This window comes from Panthera leo, chromosome E2, assembly GCF_018350215.1.
Source record: "Panthera leo isolate Ple1 chromosome E2, P.leo_Ple1_pat1.1, whole genome shotgun sequence".
NCBI lineage: Eukaryota > Metazoa > Chordata > Mammalia > Carnivora > Felidae > Panthera > Panthera leo.
Window position 1 is genome coordinate 18,484,057 of NC_056693.1, and position 18,050 is coordinate 18,502,106.

At 46.6% G+C, this 18,050-nt stretch overlaps 1 long non-coding RNA gene across 1 annotated transcript in view; it reads left to right on the forward strand.

Moving 5' to 3' along the window:
• The window catches only part of LOC122208276, a 9,308-nt gene extending 4,023 nt beyond the window's left edge, over positions 1-5,285 (forward strand). The window contains exon 3 of the long non-coding RNA XR_006197170.1: positions 4,886-5,285. This is a non-coding gene — a long non-coding RNA (uncharacterized LOC122208276). The remainder of the gene's footprint in view (positions 1-4,885) is intronic.
• The last annotated feature ends 12,765 nt before the right edge of the window (positions 5,286-18,050 follow it).

Below are 18,050 nucleotides of genomic sequence, written 5' to 3' on the forward strand. Positions count from 1 at the left end.
AGACCTGTGGGACCCAGAGAGGGTGGCCTCTGGCTTGGGGAAGAGACCCTGACCCTTACAGGCCAGGCCCGGACCCCAGGGTCCTTCCCAGGCACCCCAATACCCTTACCTTCTGGTTTCCTCCTCCTTCTGTCCCCACGGGGTTCGGACTTCCAGGATAAAGACAGGAGACCAGGCCCTTCCCTCCCCCCAGGAGTCCTGGCTGGACCGAAGAGTCACAACCTTGCGGCCAGAATAGCATGTCCAGCTGGAGTCGTGTTCCCCTCTGACCAGCTGTTCCTGGGAGAAGGGACAGAGTGGGGGTGGGGGCGCCCGTACAGAGGAGGGTGAAGTCAGCCGCCTTGTCTTGCCCTTGTGACTGCCCCACTGAGGAAGGGGCTGTCTTCCCTAGGCCTCTGCTGGTCCTTCTCTCCACAGTGTGGCTCCTGCCTGTCCCCCATTATTCCCCCAGAACTGCTCCTCCAAGCCCAGGGGTCACCCCTGGGTGACCAAATCTGGGACACTTTCCAGTCCTCATCTTCCCGCCCTGCTTTTAGAAGCCACAACCTGGGACCGCCCTCTTCCTTCTGGGAGCTTCTCTTTGCCTCTGAGATGCCGCAGTTTCTGGCTCTCCTCCCACCTCACTGACAGCACCCCCTCACACTTTTGTGCACACCCCTCTCCGCTACCCTATCTGGAGAAGCTAGTATTCCCCACGGCTCAGGTCTAGGTGCTTTTCTCTTGCTTTTCCATTATTATTGCATAATAATTGACACATACTAACGAGTGTCCGCATCATAGACGTGAGTTATAAATTATAACAGTAAATGGGCCCTTTAGCCCCCCCCCCCCCCCCCCCCCAATTCGAGAACCAGCACATCACTGGTGATTGCCTTAGGCTCCTCCCCCAGCCCACCCAGCTTCCCTTCCAGAATTCTCCATCACCCCTCCTGGACGGTCATCAACCCTTCACATTTTTAATAGTTTAAAATTATTTTTTTTTATTTTCGTTTTATTTTTATTATTATTTTTTTTTTTTGAGTAGCCTTCATGCCCAGCTCAGAGCTCAGTGTGGGGCTTGAACTCATGATCCTCATGATCAAGACCTGAACTGAGATCAAGAGTCAGACGCTTAATTGACTGAGGCACCCAGGCACCCCTTTAATAGTTTTTTTTTAATAGTTTTTTTTTAATCACATTGCTATACAACCCTAAACAATATATTTTTTTAGTTTTTCTTGCGTCTGAGCTCTTGAACCATACCTTGTGTCATCTGTGACTTGCTTTCCTCGCTCAACGTGAGTTCTAAGATTCAGTCATAGGGGTAGCCCCACTTATTCTGTTTTTGCTACTATGCTACCTTCCATTGTCAGAATATACCACACTTTCTTTATCTTACCTGCTCACGGACGGCAGGTTGTTTCTGGTTTTCTGCTCTGATGAATGACGCCGTCCTGACATTCTCCTCATGAGTTCCTTGCGTAACTCCCTGGTAAACCAGCATCCCAGTGATCGTCCGGCCACCCGCGTGCCTCCCCTGTGCGTGCTCGTGTCTGAGTGCTCAGGGTGTTTCTGTGGATCTTCTATCCCGCCTTTATTACTTAATTTTTTACTTTATTTTATTACTTTACTTATTATTTTAAGACACTGACTTTATTACTTTAGTGTTAAAGTAAGTCTTGATGTCTGGTGAGCAAATCTTCCTATCTTGCTCCTCTTCTCCCAGAGTCAGCTTGTCAAGTTCCAAGGGGGAAAAATCAGTAAGAATTCCATGGTTATGCTATAACCAACAATTGATATCTTTACTGACTTCTCCAAAATGTCCACATGGGGTCACTCTCCTAGTACTTAGGTCACTCTCTGGGCGTTTAGGAATTTTTCTTAATTGTGGCAAAATACACATAAAAGTCCCCATCTTAACTTTTTTTTAAAGTAGGCTCCAAGCCCGATGCAGGGTAAAAGATCATGACCCAGACACTCCACTGACTGAGCCACCCAGGCACCCCCCATCTTAACCATTTCTAAGTGTAGAGTTCCATAGTGACAACAATACTCAACATTATGCAGCCATAATCACCGTGTGTTTAGGTACTTTTGAAAAATAATTGTTCTTTTAAAGTTCTTCCATACCTTTTTTTCCCCAGTTTTATTGAGAAATAGTTGACATACCTCACTGTATGGCTTAGGAGGTACATACAGCATGATGGTTTGACACATATATTGTGAAACGATCACAGTAGAGTTCAGCTAACATCCATCTTCTCAAATAAATACAATAAAAAGAAAAGCAGGAAGAAAAGAAAAAAGAAAAATAATTTTCTCCTGGCGGTGGGAACGCTTAGGATCTACTCTCTTGAGAACCTTCCTGTCTGTCACACAGTGGCGTTGACTATGGTCGTCATGTTGTACATTGCATCTCTAGGAGGTCAGTACCTAATAACTGGGATTTTGTGCCTTTTGACCCTTTCCTCCAATTCTCCTTCCTCCCACTTTCGTATCTTTTGTTAGATTTTTTTCCTTTGGTATTTCATGTTTACAGAAGTTCTTTTGTGACAGATAATACACACACAAAAGGGCATAAAATATAAATGTACGGCTTAATATATAATTATGAAGGAAGAACACATGACCCACTACCCAGGCCAAGAAAAAATATGCCAGCATTCCCAGAAGCCACAAATGCCTTCCTAGCCAAACCCCTCTCCCTCCACCCAGTCATCCATCCATCCATCCGTCCATCATCCATCTGTCCACCCATCCACCCACCCATTGAGCCATCCGCCCATCCATCCATCCATCCATCCATCCATCTCTGGGTATTTCAGAGCTTCCTTGGTCTATTTGTCTATCCCTGTGCAAAACCCACACTATCTTAATTATACACACATTGACTTCTTTGAAAATTCCTTCCTTTGCTTTTCTTTAGTTTTACCACTTAAGCACATATTCCCCAAAACCCTAGTTTAGTTTCTGAACTTTGTACAAATAGAATAACACCCTTTGAATTCTTTGGTATTTGGCTTTTGTTATTTAACATTATGCTTCTAAATTATTCACCTTATTGTGAATAGCTGTAATGTGTTCATTTTTAATATTGTATAGTATTGATATAGTATCAATGAAATAAGTTGTGGATAAATACCATTACTTGCTTATCAATTATACTGATGGACAGTTGAGGGCTTCCCAGTTTGGGCTATTAAAAATAGTGCTGCTGTGAACATTCTTTTACATGTCTCGTTGCATTCCTCTTTGTCAGGCATCAGGTATCTATCCATCCATCCATCCACCCATTTATCCTTCCATTTATCCATCCACCCATTCATCTACTCACCTGTCCGTCCATCCGTTCATCCATCCATCCTCTCATCCATTCATCCAGCCATCTCTGGGTGTTTCAGAGCTTCCTTGGTCTATTTGTCTATCCTTGTGCAAAACTCACACTTTCTTAATTATATATGCCTAATTATCCTAATTATATGTATAGTTTTATAATTAGTCTCGATATCCTCCCACCTTGCTCTTCTTTAAGAGTCTCTTGGCTTTTCATGTTCGATGCTTACCTCAGCTGTGCATGATCCTTGCCTATCAGTTCACGTATAGGAGTGGGGCCCGGTGTGAGGCTCAGCCTGTAGTGTGAAACTGAAAGCGCAGTGGAAGATTGAAATAAAATGTTTTGCTGAAACACATCAAGAGTCCTATGGAAAACTTGTTGGAGATGTGCCTACAGAACCCCTAGATGGACAGGTTCAGTCGGCAGCTGGACAAATAAAGATCAGCGCTGGTCTGGGCGTTCCCCAGCGTGTTGGCAGAGGTCACTCACCCCAAGAAATCTAGCTATCAAATGTCCCTCACCTCACCTGGCACATCTCTTTCCAGAACCCACCCTTCTCTCCCTGCACAGGATTATTGTCTTCAAGAAACATCAAGGTTGGCATAAGATTCTTTCTTAGGGGTTGAGGTTACAGGGGGAATTGGGCTTGTGGTCAGTGTTGTTTTTACCTTTCCTGACCTCTGCCTTTGCAGACAGATTTCTCAGTCAAGTTCATGGCTGGTGGAGAGAAGGAAACTCATTAGAACCTAATGTCCTTGGAAACATGGGAAGGGCTGGTATGTGGAAATGAAATCTCAAACAGAGCAAGGCTACAGAAGAACACCCCATGTGCTCTCCATCCTAGAAGCTCTGTGGCCGAAAACCGCCTGCTTCTTGTCCATTATTTCTGCCTTCCCCTCATCCAGGGGAGCACCGCCCACGGGAGTCTCTTCCCAACTGGAATGAGGAGTCTGGGCTGAGGAGTCCAGACTCTGTGCTGTTTCTGTAGTATTTTTCCACATGGAGATTTGGTGTACAGATAAAATCTATGCTCACTGTTCCATTTTCTACCCCTACGTGGGTGCTCCAGAGAGTGTGGGCTTATGTATCTCTGACGAATAATAAGCAATAATGTGATGTTTGCACTCCCCAGATACTTCAAGATTTCCTGACTGTATCTATCTGTTTCCAGTGAACTGTGACTTCTGGTTTCCTCTCTGACTGTGCCCACATGGGCCTGGTAAAATTTGACTCCTTACCAAATCTCTCCCACACTCTCTGTATACGTAAGGTTTCTTCCCTAGTGTGTCTGATTTTAGCAAATTCCTTCCCACACTCTCCACCCTGGAAAGTCCCAAATTCTCTGATGTCCTCCCTTTCAATGCCTTGTTTGCATCCTGAGACTTGTCCCTTTGGGCCAGACTGAGTTCCATTTCTACAACACAGATGTGCACCAGGTGGTGACCCGCCACTGCGGGGTGGGGGGGGGGGGGGCAAGTTGGACAGTTCCCTGCCCGCCGCCCTCTGCCTTGACCTCCCAGTCAGTGCTGTTGGGGCCTCTGTTTCTCATGAACTTCTGCTTTGTCTTTCCAGCATCTTGGATGGAAGTGTCGTGCTGCTCCCCTCAGGCAAAGACACCCAGGCCAAGACCATTTCCTGCCCTGAAACCTGGGGCTCTCTGAGGAGAAAGCTTGGTGTACCTCGAGTTGTCCGAGGATGGGCACCTTGACAAGACTAGGGACGAGTGATGAAGGTGGATTTTTGCCATCCAGAAACTCCCAAGGGTTTCTTCCTTCTCCCAGCTTCCTTCCCAGCACCTAGTTTTCCATTTTGCCTTCTGATTTTGTATATTTTACTCCCACCCAAAAAAACCAAAAGGAAGGGCCCAAAACACGGTCTAAGAAAAAGTGGCCTGTTCTCCTTCTCAAAGCCTGAAAAATCACATTTTTCTGACCATTTGGATTCATTTCCGCAAGGACTTGTTGGGACCAAATACAACATTTCCTGTAGAAAATACCTGCTTCGGGAGGGATCTGTTATGCCCGGTGGCCCTTCCATCTCTGTCTCACCTGGACTGGGAACTCTTCAAGGAAACGTCCAGATTGGGGGCTTCCTTTCAGCAGGGATGATGGGAAGTCTTTTGATAAACTGCAATGATTTCCAGGCTGCCCCCCACCCGCTGATGTACACACTGTTGGCTGCTCTCCTGGAAAATGGGGATTAAGCTACGGACAGAGACACAATCCCTGTAGTCAGTGAGTTTCCAGCCTTCCTCTGGGAAGTGTGGGAAATGCTGATGCCCACCTCAAGGGGTTCTGAGAGATTCTGATGAGATAATACAAGTAAAATGCTTAGGCTGGGCTCGAGCACACAGCGAATGCCAGATCAGTGTTTTAGTTGCTATTATATGTCCGGGGGTGGGGGGCGGTGTTTGAAAGAGCATCTGTGGCTCAGGATTTCGACAACCACACTACCAAGATGCTGGAAAGCAGGTGCTGGGGGAAATAGGGTGAGGAGGAATGCAAGAATTCTAGAATGCTGGTCATGTCCCCATGTCGGTTTGGCTTAGCTCAGGGTGTTTTTCCACATCACTTATCAGGCAAACTTTTAAAACGAGAAACTGACATTCCCTTGCAGAGGCCGAGGGAGGAACTAGAAAGATTTCATTCCGCTCCACAGTCAGGCCTGTGAGGCGGAGAGCCCTCCAAATATGGCAGCTTTGGTATGGTTCATTTTTTTTTTTTTCTGTTTTATGTATTGGAATTATGTATAATATGTAAATATAAAATTATGTATAAAACCTTTTTTGGTTTTATTTAAAAATGTTTTTTAGGGGCACCTGGGTAGCTCAGTCAGTAGAGTGTCTGACTCTTCATTTTGGCTCAGGTCATGACCCCAGGGTCACGGGATCGAGCCCCCACTTTGGGCTCGGTGCTGAGCATGGAGCCTGCTTAAGGGTCAGTCTCTCTCTCTCTCTTTCCCCCTCTGGCCCTCTCCCCCACTCACATGTTCTGTCTCTCTCTCTCTTTCTCTCTCTAACAAAAAAGATAATAAATAAAGATTTAAAAATAAAAATATTTTTTAAAAGTTAGGTATAGCTAATTTAAATTTTTTTAATGTTTATTTATTTTTGAGAGAGAGAGAGAGACCGCAAGCAGGGGAGGGGCAGAGAGAGAGAGGGAGACACAGAATGTGAAGCAGGCTCCAGGCTCTGAGCTGTCAGCACAGAGTCAGATGCGGGGCTCAAATCCACGAACTGTGAGATCATGACCTGAGCCAAAGTTGGATGCTTAACCAACTGAGCCACCCAGGTGCCCCAAGTCTAGCTAATTAAATGGAAACAACTCGCTTTGCCCCCGGAAGCCTGCAGAAAGGAAGGATAGGAAGAGGGAACTGTCTGCACGAGGGAGGCCCAGGCCACTGTGGGGATGGCTCTCAGAGTGGCCCCGCTGAGACCGAGGAGGTTCGCAGATCCACTCCACAAGCCTGTCAGGGCCACTCTCAGCTCTTTCGAACACTGAGCAAAACACTACCTGTTCTCAGAAATGGGAGAAAAAAATCGGTCTGACTTGGGAAAGTCTGCACGCAAAACATTTCTAAAAATTTCAGTTGGAATGTTGCACACATTACAAGCAAGTTTAAATAGGTGTCAATAAAGCTGAATTTTAAACGACACCTGTATGCGTTTCCTGGGGCCGCCAGAACAACTTCCCATGAACTTGGGGGCTTCTAACCACAGAAACTCATGGTCTCCGAGTTCTGAAGTTTGGAAGCCTGAAGTCGAGGGGTTCCGGAGGCTCCAGGGCAGGATCCCTCCTTGCCTCTCCCGGTGGCCTTGCGTTGTTCAAGGGGAATAAAGGTACTGATAAGAAACTTCGAAACAGTAAGCATGCATCTAAAATAAGAGAATGTCTACCATCTAAACTAGTAGAAGGAAGAAAACAGAAAGGAAAAACCTTCACTCCAAAACATGAAAGAAGCATGGGAAAAGTGGAATAAAGAGAAAGTGCACGCGATATTATGGCTGAAATCTAACAAGCATATCAATTATGATAATACAAGTTAAAAGACTACTCCTGTCAAAGCACAAACACTGCCAGATGAGACCAAGAAAAACACGTAGTTACATGCTCTTTACAAGACAAATAACTGACAAATGAGGATAAAGAAAGGTTGGAAGTAAAGGGATAGACAAAGATTTGAATTTTTTGGAATATGTTTTTTTTTGCAGTATCAGGAAAATACTAACTGGAGGAAAGGTAGTGTAGCTGTAATATCAGACAACAAAGATGTATAGAAAAAAACACTTTAAAAAAAATTTTTTTTTTAACGTTTATTTATTTTTGGGACAGAGAGAAACAGAGCATGAACGGGGGAGGGGCAGAGAGAGGGGGAGACACAGAATCGGAAGCAGGCTCCAGGCTCCGAGCCATCAGCCCAGAGCCTGACGCGGGGCTCGAACTCACGGACTGTGAGATCGTGACCTGAGCTGAAGTCGGATGTTTAACCGACTGAGCCACCCAGGCGCCCCGAAAAAAACACTTTTAAAGGTAAAGACAGCTACAACCTAACAGTATAAAAGTTCGACTCACCAGGAAAATATAACAGTTCTAAGCTTGGGTGCACCAACAAATTGTATTCAGTAAGGAAAGAATAAACATTTTTAAAACTTGAAGTATTTTTGACACACATTAAATCAGTTTCGGGTGTACAACATAGTGATTCGACAAGAATATACATTCTTTTTTTTAATGTCTATTTATTTTTTGAGAGAGAGACAGACAGAGCACGAGCAGGGGAGGGGGCGGAGAGAGAGGGAGACACAGAATCCCAAGCAGGCTCCAGGCTCCGAGCTATCAGCACAGAGCCCGACGTAGGGGCTTGAACTCACGAACCGCGAGGTCATGACCTGAGCCAAAGTCGGATGCATAACCGACTGAGCCACCCAGGCGCCCCTAGGATATACATTCTTTATTTTTTTTTCCAATATATGAAATTTATTGTCAAATTGGTTTCCATAGGATATACATTCTTTAAAGCACACATGGAATATTTACAAAATTTCATCACAGTCTGACATAAAAAAAAAAGTGCCAATGCACTGTTACAGTTTTTAATGGCAAACAAATTCATTCTCTGATCAAAATAAAATTGTCAGAAATTAATAACTAAAATATTACTAGGAAACTCACCTGTTTGGAAATTAAAGACACTTCTCAATAATTCACAAGTCAAATAAGAAACCATAAGAGAGGGGCGCCTGGGTGGCTTGGTCGGTTGAGCGTCCGACTTCGGCTCAGGTCATGATCTCACGGTCTGTGAGTTCGAGCCCCACGTCGGGCTCTGTGCTGACAGCTCAGAGCCTGGAGCCTGTTTCAGATTCTGTGTCTCCCTCTCTCTCTGCCCCTCCCCTGTTCATGCTCTGTCTCTCTCTGTCTCAAAAATAAATAAACGTTAAAAAAAAATTTTTTTTTTAAAAAGAAACCATAAGAGAAATTAGAAAATATACAGAACTAACAATAATGAAAATGCCATGTATAAAAACTTGAAAAACAAGAAAAACTACAGCCTTAAACGCTATTTAATGAAGTGAGCAATCAAATTAGGAAGATGGGAAAGAGAGGGGAATAAATCCTAAGAATACATGAGGAAGGAAACAATAAAGGTAAGAGCAGAAAATAAAATAGAAAACTAGGATACAATAGAGAAGATTGGAAGTCACAAGTTGGTTCTTGAAAAAGATAAAAAAATGGGGCACCTGGGTGGCTCAGTCGGTTGAGGGTCTGACGTTGGTTCAAGTCATGATCTCATGGTTTGTGAGTTCAAGCCCCACATCAGGCTCTGTGCTGACAGCTCACAGCCTGGAGCCTGCTTCAGTTTCTGTGTCTCCCTCTCCCCCCCCGCCCCCAATGCTCTCTGTCTCTGTCTCTCTCTCAAAATAAATAAACATTAAAAAAAAAGAAAAAGATAAAATGACAAAACTTTGGAAAGACAGATTAGGGAGAAAACAAAGTGAGAAGGAGCAAACATCCCAAATTAAAAATGAGTAAAAGGGACAAAGATACTGATATTAGATATTAAAGGGATTAGATACCGATACAGATATTAAAATGACAGGGTATATTATGATGAACTTTTTGTCAATATATTTGAAAACTTAGATGCAATGGACCAATTCCCAGGAAAAAAACTATAATTCACCAAAATGGATTCGAGAAGAAATACAAAATATAAATGGTCCTATAACAAGTAAATGAAATAACTTCAGTTACTGCTTAAAAAATTCTGCTCCCTGAACTCCCCCATTAGACCACATACACGCAAAAACACAGAGCCAATGGCTTTTAATGGGGGTTCTGCCCAACATACAAGAAAAAAGTCATTCCAATCTTAGATAAACTATTTTCCAGAAAGAAAAGGGAAGAGAGATCTTCCAACTCATAAGGCTAGCATTACCTTGATATCGACATATGCCATCTCATTATGAGAAAGGAAAATTATACTCATAAGCATAGATGCAAAAAAATCCCAAACAAAATTCTAGCAGACTGAATCCTACAGTTGGGTTCATGCCAGGAATGTAAGGATGATTTGACAAAGAAAATCAATAAATGTAATTTAACATATTAAGAGATCAAAAGATGCAAAAAAAAATATTCCAAAAAATTCAACATCGATTCATAATTGAAAACCCCTAGCAAGCTGGGGATGCCTGGGTGGCTCAGTCGGTTAAGCGTCCGGTTCTCGCTTTCGGCTCAGGTCATGATCTCACGGTTTCGTGAGTTCTAGCCCCATATCGGGTTCTGTGCTGATGGTGCTGAGACTGCTTGGGATTCTCTCTCTCTCTCTCTCTCTCTCTCTCTCTCTCTCTCTCTTTCTCTGCCCCTCCCGTACTCACACTGTCTCGGTCTCTCTCAAAATAAATAAACTTAAAAAAAAAAAAAAACTCCTAGCAAGCTTGAAATAGAAAAGCACTTCCTTTAACTGATAAATGGCATATACAGTAAAAGTGTTAAACCCAAAGAAAAGCTCCTAGAAAGGAGAATACAAGACAAAATGGATAGTAAGAGAAAAGATAAGAAAATTAGAGGATAAATCCAGAAATTAAAAAAAAAAAAAAAAGCAGAAAACACAATAGTGAAGAAAGTATTAAAGAAATATTACAAGAAAAAATCCCACAACTGAAAATTGGAAGGGGCCTACAGAGTATGGGGCACAATTGTTAAAATACAATAATGATACTTCAGAACATCAGTTCTAAAAGTTTCCAGAAAGAAAAAAAAAAAATCACAGTTAAAGCATGATAGGGGGAAGGACCTCTAACTATCAACCAACGAGAAACAGGATTAGAAATTCTCAGACACATAATGTCTCAAAAAATTGCCTCCCAAGCTCTTTTTCTCAAGAAGCTTCTAGAAGATATTTCCACCAAAAACAAAGAAGTGAACCAGGAGGGAGAAAATGGGGGAATCAACCTGGCAAGATGGCAAAGGAAAGTCCCAGGGAGAGAATTCTGCACTCTGTTAAAGAGCATCCATCTCCAGACTGGACCAGAACAGTGATGTTGGAGGTTAAATTATTCTAAGTCGGGGGAGGAGAAGGCAATGTTAACTCCAGTTGTAAAGAAAAACCAAAACCTTGACTGGAGACGCTGTGCTGTGAATCCCAGCACACTACATAGCTCAGCTCTGACTAACATTTTACTAACCATAATCATAGAATCACTGAATGTTGATTTCATAAAAATCATCAAAGAACAACCTTGGGAGGAGGAACAGAAGGGAAGGAAAGAGGTGTGTGGGAAAGGATGTGTGTAATAGGTAAATATGTGTATAAGAGCTAATTTATCGTCATCCAGTAAAAAGTCCGTGGGTAATATATACAATGAAAAAATCAAGACTGTGTATACACTTGCTATTTGTAAACATGAAGATTGTCAAAATCTTCGGCATTTGTAAACATGAAGATTGTTGAAATCTTCTGGCGAAAAGGGAGTGGTTGATTCTGCAGAGTGGAATCAAGGGTGAGAAGGCATGGAGTGGAGGAGACAAAGGCACGTTGAATCGTTTTACCTTTCCTACTATGTGTGCGTATAACTGATCAGCATGAGAATTTAAGAAGCCTGCCTTTGTTAGGCCCAAGAACTTTAATTCTAAGAATCCAAGTGATAGAACTACTAATAATGAACATAATAAACATCGTTATGCATTTTTCAAGTTCCCCAGTCGGAACACTCTGTCTTTTCATCCACGCACTCACGGAAGCTTCCTCCCTGTGATCTGTGAACGGAGACACAAAGCTTTTCTCTCCTGCTGGGATGCCCTTCCCCGTGTGCTCCCACCAGCTGCCCCCACGCTTCCCTTGGCTCCCGTCGCCGGTCCTGGGTGTGGCCGGTGCCAGCCTCTTCACCTGCCATCGCTCTCTCCTCATGAGGCCCAGAGCAAGAGTCAACAGAAGGCCTCCTGCACCGTGGATGCTGGATCCTGAGTCTCAGTGCCAGGGGGCGAGTGGGGCTGAGCCCGAGCCATGCCTCGGTCCGCAGCACCGCCCTGGACAGGCCCTGCAGCCCCTTGGAGGACTCAAGGAAGAAAGTGGGAGATGGTGGGAGGGAAGCAGTGGGAGAAGGGCGAGTATAGCTGGTGTGTGTGGCGGGGGGGAAGCCCGGGGTGGGGCCTCGGGGCAAAAACACGGGGTGAAGGCAGAGCACACCGTTCCCCATCCCTCCTCAAACATCAGGGGGTGGAGAGGGTGCCTGGAGCCCCGGGGAAGGAGAAGGGTTTCTACCCAAGAGGAGTAAGGCACTTGACAGAGGAGAGCTGGAGGGCCCTCATGGTAGGAGTCAACATCTGGAGGTTCGCTGAACTCTTCAAACAACTTCATAGCATTTCGCTTGAGCAGGAAATCCATCCAGACTTAAACTTCCTTTTTCTGCACCATAGAGAAGAACAGGAAAAGGGCGTAGGATGCAGAGCGTCGGCCATGATTGGAGAGGATGAACCCAGCTCGCTCCCCGCGGTGTCTACACTGCACCATCCTTCACGGCTCTGGGGTCCGAGGTTGGCCCGCGCGCCACAGCACTTGCACGCCCCCCGACTGGGTTGGTTTTCTCCATCGGCTTCCTCTCTCCCTCCCATTTCACTTGGCAAATCCCTCCACTTCATCCGTGATTCATTCATTCCACAAGTATTTTGCGAAAGTGCTGGGGATACAACAGGAAATCAGTCCTTTGCATTCAAGAAAGCGATCATGAAATCGTTGTCGTTGTTGTTAGTCTGTGTTGAGACTTCGCTGCCCCCCCCCCCCCCCCCGCCCCGGGAAATCTTCTATCGAGCATGAGAAATCGTAGGAGTCAGTGGACATTTTTAATAGGAGATTGAGAATTCTAGAATGAAAAAACAAACCCTCCGTTGGGGGGAGGGGAACGGAGAAGGAAGAACAATGATAAAATACCCAGAAATGCCCCCAAACGGTGAGGAAAGGACAGTCAGAAGTCGGATATTGCCACATCCCGGAAATAGCACGTAGCAAATGAGGAAATTTCGTAAGGCGATTTCTTGTCCTAGTTCGGCCTGTCTCATCCTGCGAACTTCAGCATACCCATTCACCCCTCGGTCACCCCGTTTCCCACATCTGCACCGTTAACCCGGTCTAAGCTAACTGGGTGGGTGTAGGTAGAGTACAGTGAAAATGAGGCGCTGTGCATAAAAGTGCACCGGGACTGGGAAACGCCATATAAATGGTGAGGAGAGAGGTTTTTAAAAGTCCCTCCTAACACTGCTGAGCTCCTCCGCCCTCCAGGTACCGTCTTTCTTGAAGTCAGCTCCCGGGTCCACCATCAGCGGGGGGGGGGGGGGGGGGGGGGGGGGCGGGGAGGGCCAAGGCGGGGGGGGGGGGGGGGGGGGGTGGCTGCTCAGGTCAAGGTAGGGCTGTGGATGGCGCTTGGTGGAGCAAACATTTCCTGTTCTCAAGGTGGCCGCCAGGAGGCAGCATCATGATCAGAGGGCACCCGTCAAGAAGTGTTCTCACCAAGCACCGGGCAGAGGAACTAGAGTTCCGTCGGAGGAATTGGTGTTTGACCCGGGTTTCAGACGCACTTTGAGTATGAGAGAACACTTCCTCAGCGTTTCACACTTCCACATTTGTCCCGACTTGGTCTTGCATCCCAGGAGACCCCTGACCATGGGGCTTTGCGTCCTTCTCCTGTGTCTACACCCAAGGTGGTGAACCCCGGTTCTGGCCCAGCTCGGTTCCTACACCAGGTGCTTAAAGCCAGGAATGAGCCAGACTTGCAGAGAATCTCATCCTCGGAAGCGCGTTACAATTTTCAGGGCGCCCTTTAACAATCTGGCCTCAGGGCGGTTAAAATCAGAATCTGTGGGGGGAAGGGAGCCCTTGCCCCAGGAGTTTTCAAAGCTCCCGAGGTGATTCTAACCATGCAGCCGAGGGTGAGAACTCCTGAGCTGCAGTGCCCATCCAGCTTTCATGTGCACACAAATTGCCTGGGGGTCTTGACAAAACCTAGATTTTGACTCAACAGCTCTGGGTTTGGGGCCCGAGATTCCACTTTTCTAACAAGTTCCTGGGCGTTGCTGCCGGTACGTGGGCCAAGACCGGAGCTGGAACCCAGGCGACAGGGATTAAGGTTCTTGCGCCCTCTGGTGGTCAAAAATCTCCCTAGCGTCACCCAGCGGAGAATGATGCGAGACGCCTTCTCCAATAGATTCAATTTCTAGAATGTTTGCAGATTCTTCCCCAGAGACTGGCTACTGGCATCTTCATGTCAGAGCTGCGATAACCTGAATGCAAACCTGCCTGGACTCCTCACCTACGAAACCGTGAAGTAATAAATGGGTATCGTTCAAGCTGCTGAATTTGTGGTACTGTGTTACGCTGCAACCGAAAACTAACACAGGGAGTTTTACAGGCTTTACGATAAAAGGCCAAGTGAAACTCTCAAGCCCACGGGCTTGGCTCAGTGGCCCTGCACGATTGTCTCTGATGGATCTGTTCCCAACCTCCCACTCAATGGGAGAAGAGGCAGAAAGGATTGTATTTCTTATTTATCAGCATTACGCCTGCTGTCTTATTTCCCATGACCACACACCTCCTTTCACCCTGTGAGGTCTGTTGTCACTGACACTCGTGAAAGCTCAAGGACGGGGTGGCGGCTGGTCTGCTCTCGATGGCGGATTGTATTTTCCAAAGATGAATCCCATCCTATGTGCCCTTCTCACAATAGGACCTTCTTACAGTGGAGACACTCCTCCGTCAAGATGTGGGTTCTATTAAAAAGGGGGGAGGGGCTCCTGGGTGGTTCAGTGGGTTAGCTTTGGACTGGATGTCAGCTCAGGTCTTGATCTGAGGGTCACGAGTTCAAGCCCCATGTTGCGCTCCACGCTGGACGTGAAGCTTACTTAAAAAAAAAAAAAAAAGATGTGGGATCTGCATTCCGTCCCCTTGAGCCCAGCAGACGCAAGACCATGGTGGGGGTGACAGTAGGTGTCTTTCAAGGCTAAGTCGTAAAAGGCGGTACACGCTGCCTCAGTTTCTCTCAGGACACTCATCCTTGGAGCCCAGGCCCCATGCTGCGAGGACACCCTAGCAGCCACATAGAAGGGCCACCTGTAGGTGTCCTGGCCAGAGCCCCCATCCACTGCAGCGTCAACTGCAGACATGTGAGTGAGAGAGCCTTGAGAAGATTCCAGGTCCGCCTTCAGGCCGCCCCAGCTGATGCTGAGTACAACAGACCCGAGCTGCAGGCACCGAGCCCTGTCCAGATTGCAGATCTGTGAGCAATATAAACGTTGTTTAAAGCTACTAAACTTTGGCTTATTTTTATGGGGCAAGAGGTAACTGGAACCCTCTCAGACTCTCCCAGGGACAAGACTCTGAATTTGGCCAGGTGTGGGGGGTGGCGGTGAGGAAACTCTGGTTTCAATTAATTACAGGTGAGTTACCTATTTTTCATTATTTACTATTTTTACAAGGCCACCTCCTTAGAAATTCAGTGCTTATAAACTGTTAGGAAATCAGCCCCTCGCGTGTGTTAGAAAGCCTGGCATTTTGTGTAACGTTTCTTCTTTGCCATTTAATTCACTTAAAAGTTTGTCTCCTTAAATACTTCTCAAGAGTATTTTTCTGCAGATTCTTCCCCACCTGCCGGAGGCCAACTTCTAAGGGGGCCTGCGGTGCCCCTCCCCCATCTGTCATTGGTGCCCTTGTGTAACTCCCTTCCTTGAGTGTGGGGCCTGACCTTGTGACTTGCTTCTAATGGATAGAATATGGTAAAGGTAATGGGCTGTCTTTCCCATGACTAGATGACAGACGTTGTGACTTCTGTCTTGCTAGCCAACTCCCTCAATTGCCTTCTTGGCTCATACGCTTTGACATCACAGCTTCCACGTTGGGGAAAAGCACCCGATGGCGGCCTCTGGCCAACAGCCAGTGAGGAACGGAGGCCCCCGGTCCAAGAGCTCGTGAGAAAGGAATGAACTAGAAAGCGACTCCTTCCTGGCTGAGCCAGGTGATGAGACACCAGCCCTGGCCGGCATCTCGATGGCAGCAACAGGAGAGACCCCGAGGAGGGGACCCCAGCTACACTGTGCCCGGACTCCTGACCCACAGAAACTGGGGGATAATAAATGTGTGTTGTTCTAAGCCACTAAGTCTTGGGATAATTTGTTACGCGGCGACAGATAACGAACGTACCACCCCTCCTCTGGCTGCCCGAGCGTCATTTCTTTATCAGAATCCCCAATCACTCTCAGGCTAACAACATGTGTCTACACGGCACACGACCAGGGTTCTCACCCAAGCGTGCTGACTTACATCGAAGTGAAGGAAGTGTTTCAGGTCCCCCCGGCCAGGTGCCTTCTTTCCTGTGTGTCTGTACCTGTGTTTGCTGAGCCTGTCTTAGAACACTGACCGTCTTCCTCACCCCTGTAAATCTTCTCCCCTGGAGCCTGGGTGGATCCTGTCTGAATAAGGCAGAGCCTCAGATACATGTTCCATCCCTGAGTACTGCAAATTCACGTTCTCTCCCCCTGGGCCAGGCTGAGCTCAGACTCTGCAAATATGTGGCTTCCTCAGGATGTACTGGCTCTTCCTGTGACAGGAAGAATCATTTCCTCCAAGTCAAGGGCTTTCTTTCATTTGAGCTCCTGCCTCTCCTCTGGCATTTCTGGCCCGGGATCCTCAGATCCGAAGCTGTTTATGCTCCTTAGCGTTGGAACCTGAGAAGTCTTGCCCCGTACTGATTGATTGGAGCAGCCGGAAGGCAGGAGGAGAGGAAGTGGATTTCTGGGCTGAGTTTTGTTGGAAAAAGAATATTTTAAGGCAGAACAGTGGAAGCTGGGGCCACTTGGGTGTTTCTGCCTGGCCTCTCTGCCTCCCCTCCCTGCCCCCACATCCACGCCCTTATATCATGTAACAACATAAGCTGTTTTCCCCACAAAGGTGGCCTTCGTACCCCTGATATTTCCTTCTGTCTTCACACATTGCATTTTATTTATTTTTCTAAAGTTTTCTTTTTTTTTTTCTTAATGTTTACTATTTTTGAGAACGAGAGAAAGTGGGGGAGGGGCAGAGAGAGAGGGAGGCACAGAATCCGAAGCAGGCTCCAGGCTCTGAGCTGTCAGCACAGAGCCCGACGCGGGGCTCGAACGCACGGGGCCGCGAGATCATGACCTGAGCCGCAGGCCGACACTCAACCGACTGAGCCACCCAGGCGCCCCCACCCATTACATTTTAAATTTGCATTCTATAAACAGGAACCAAACACTGCACACGGAGAAGAAAAAGACCTGTTCTGGTTCTCGAACACCAGCCTTTTCCCAGGACTTTTGGGTTCACGTCTTCAGTGGTTTTCAGTGCCAGACCTAGAAGAAGAGGTGTTCCATGCTCTGGAACCAGGCATATTTTAACTCCCGCCCCACATTACAAAAAGGAATTCAGCCAGGCTGGTTAGGTAACCACCACGGAGACAGCAGTAGCGTGGACAGCCACAATCGGAGCCTAAGGAGAGACTGCAGACAAGTCTCCAACAAATGTCCGTGCACGTTGCTCTACGAGGAAATGCTCTGAGTTCTCCTGTGAGAAATAAGGGAAATGGGAGGCGTGCCCTTGTGTAATTTTCCTCTTTCTGAACGCGGGCCTGACTTGTGACTTGCTTCTGACCCATGGAATAAGCGAGTACGAAGGGACGTCACTTCCGTGATTAGGTTACAAGAGATTGTGACTTCTGTCTTACCAGCAGCCTCTTTCAGTACCTGGCTCGCACACTTTGATGACGCAGGCTGCCATGTTGGAGCACACAGTGTGGAAGGTCTCTGAGATGCCACAAAGCACCACAGGCAGCAGACAATAATGGTTTCTGGAGAGGATGGGTTGGCAGACCTGAGTGTTAATTTGCTCATCCGCTCAATAAATATTCCTTGAGTCGGGGCGCCTGGGTGGCTCAGTCGGTCAAGCGTCAGACTTCGGCTCAGGTCATGATCTCATTGTTGGTGGGTTCGAGCCCTGCGTCGGGCTCTGTGCTGACAGCTCGGAGCCTGGAGCCTGCTTCGGATTCTGTGTCTCCCTCTCTCTCTCTGCTCCTTCCCCGCTCACGCTCTGTCTCTCTCTCTCTCAAAAATGAATAAACATAAAAAAAAATGTTTTTAATAAAAATAAAGAAAAACATTCCCACATTTAAAAGAGTCATAAATAAAACACAAGTGCTAAAAATAGGGGTTCCTGGGTGGTTCAGTCAGTTAAGTGT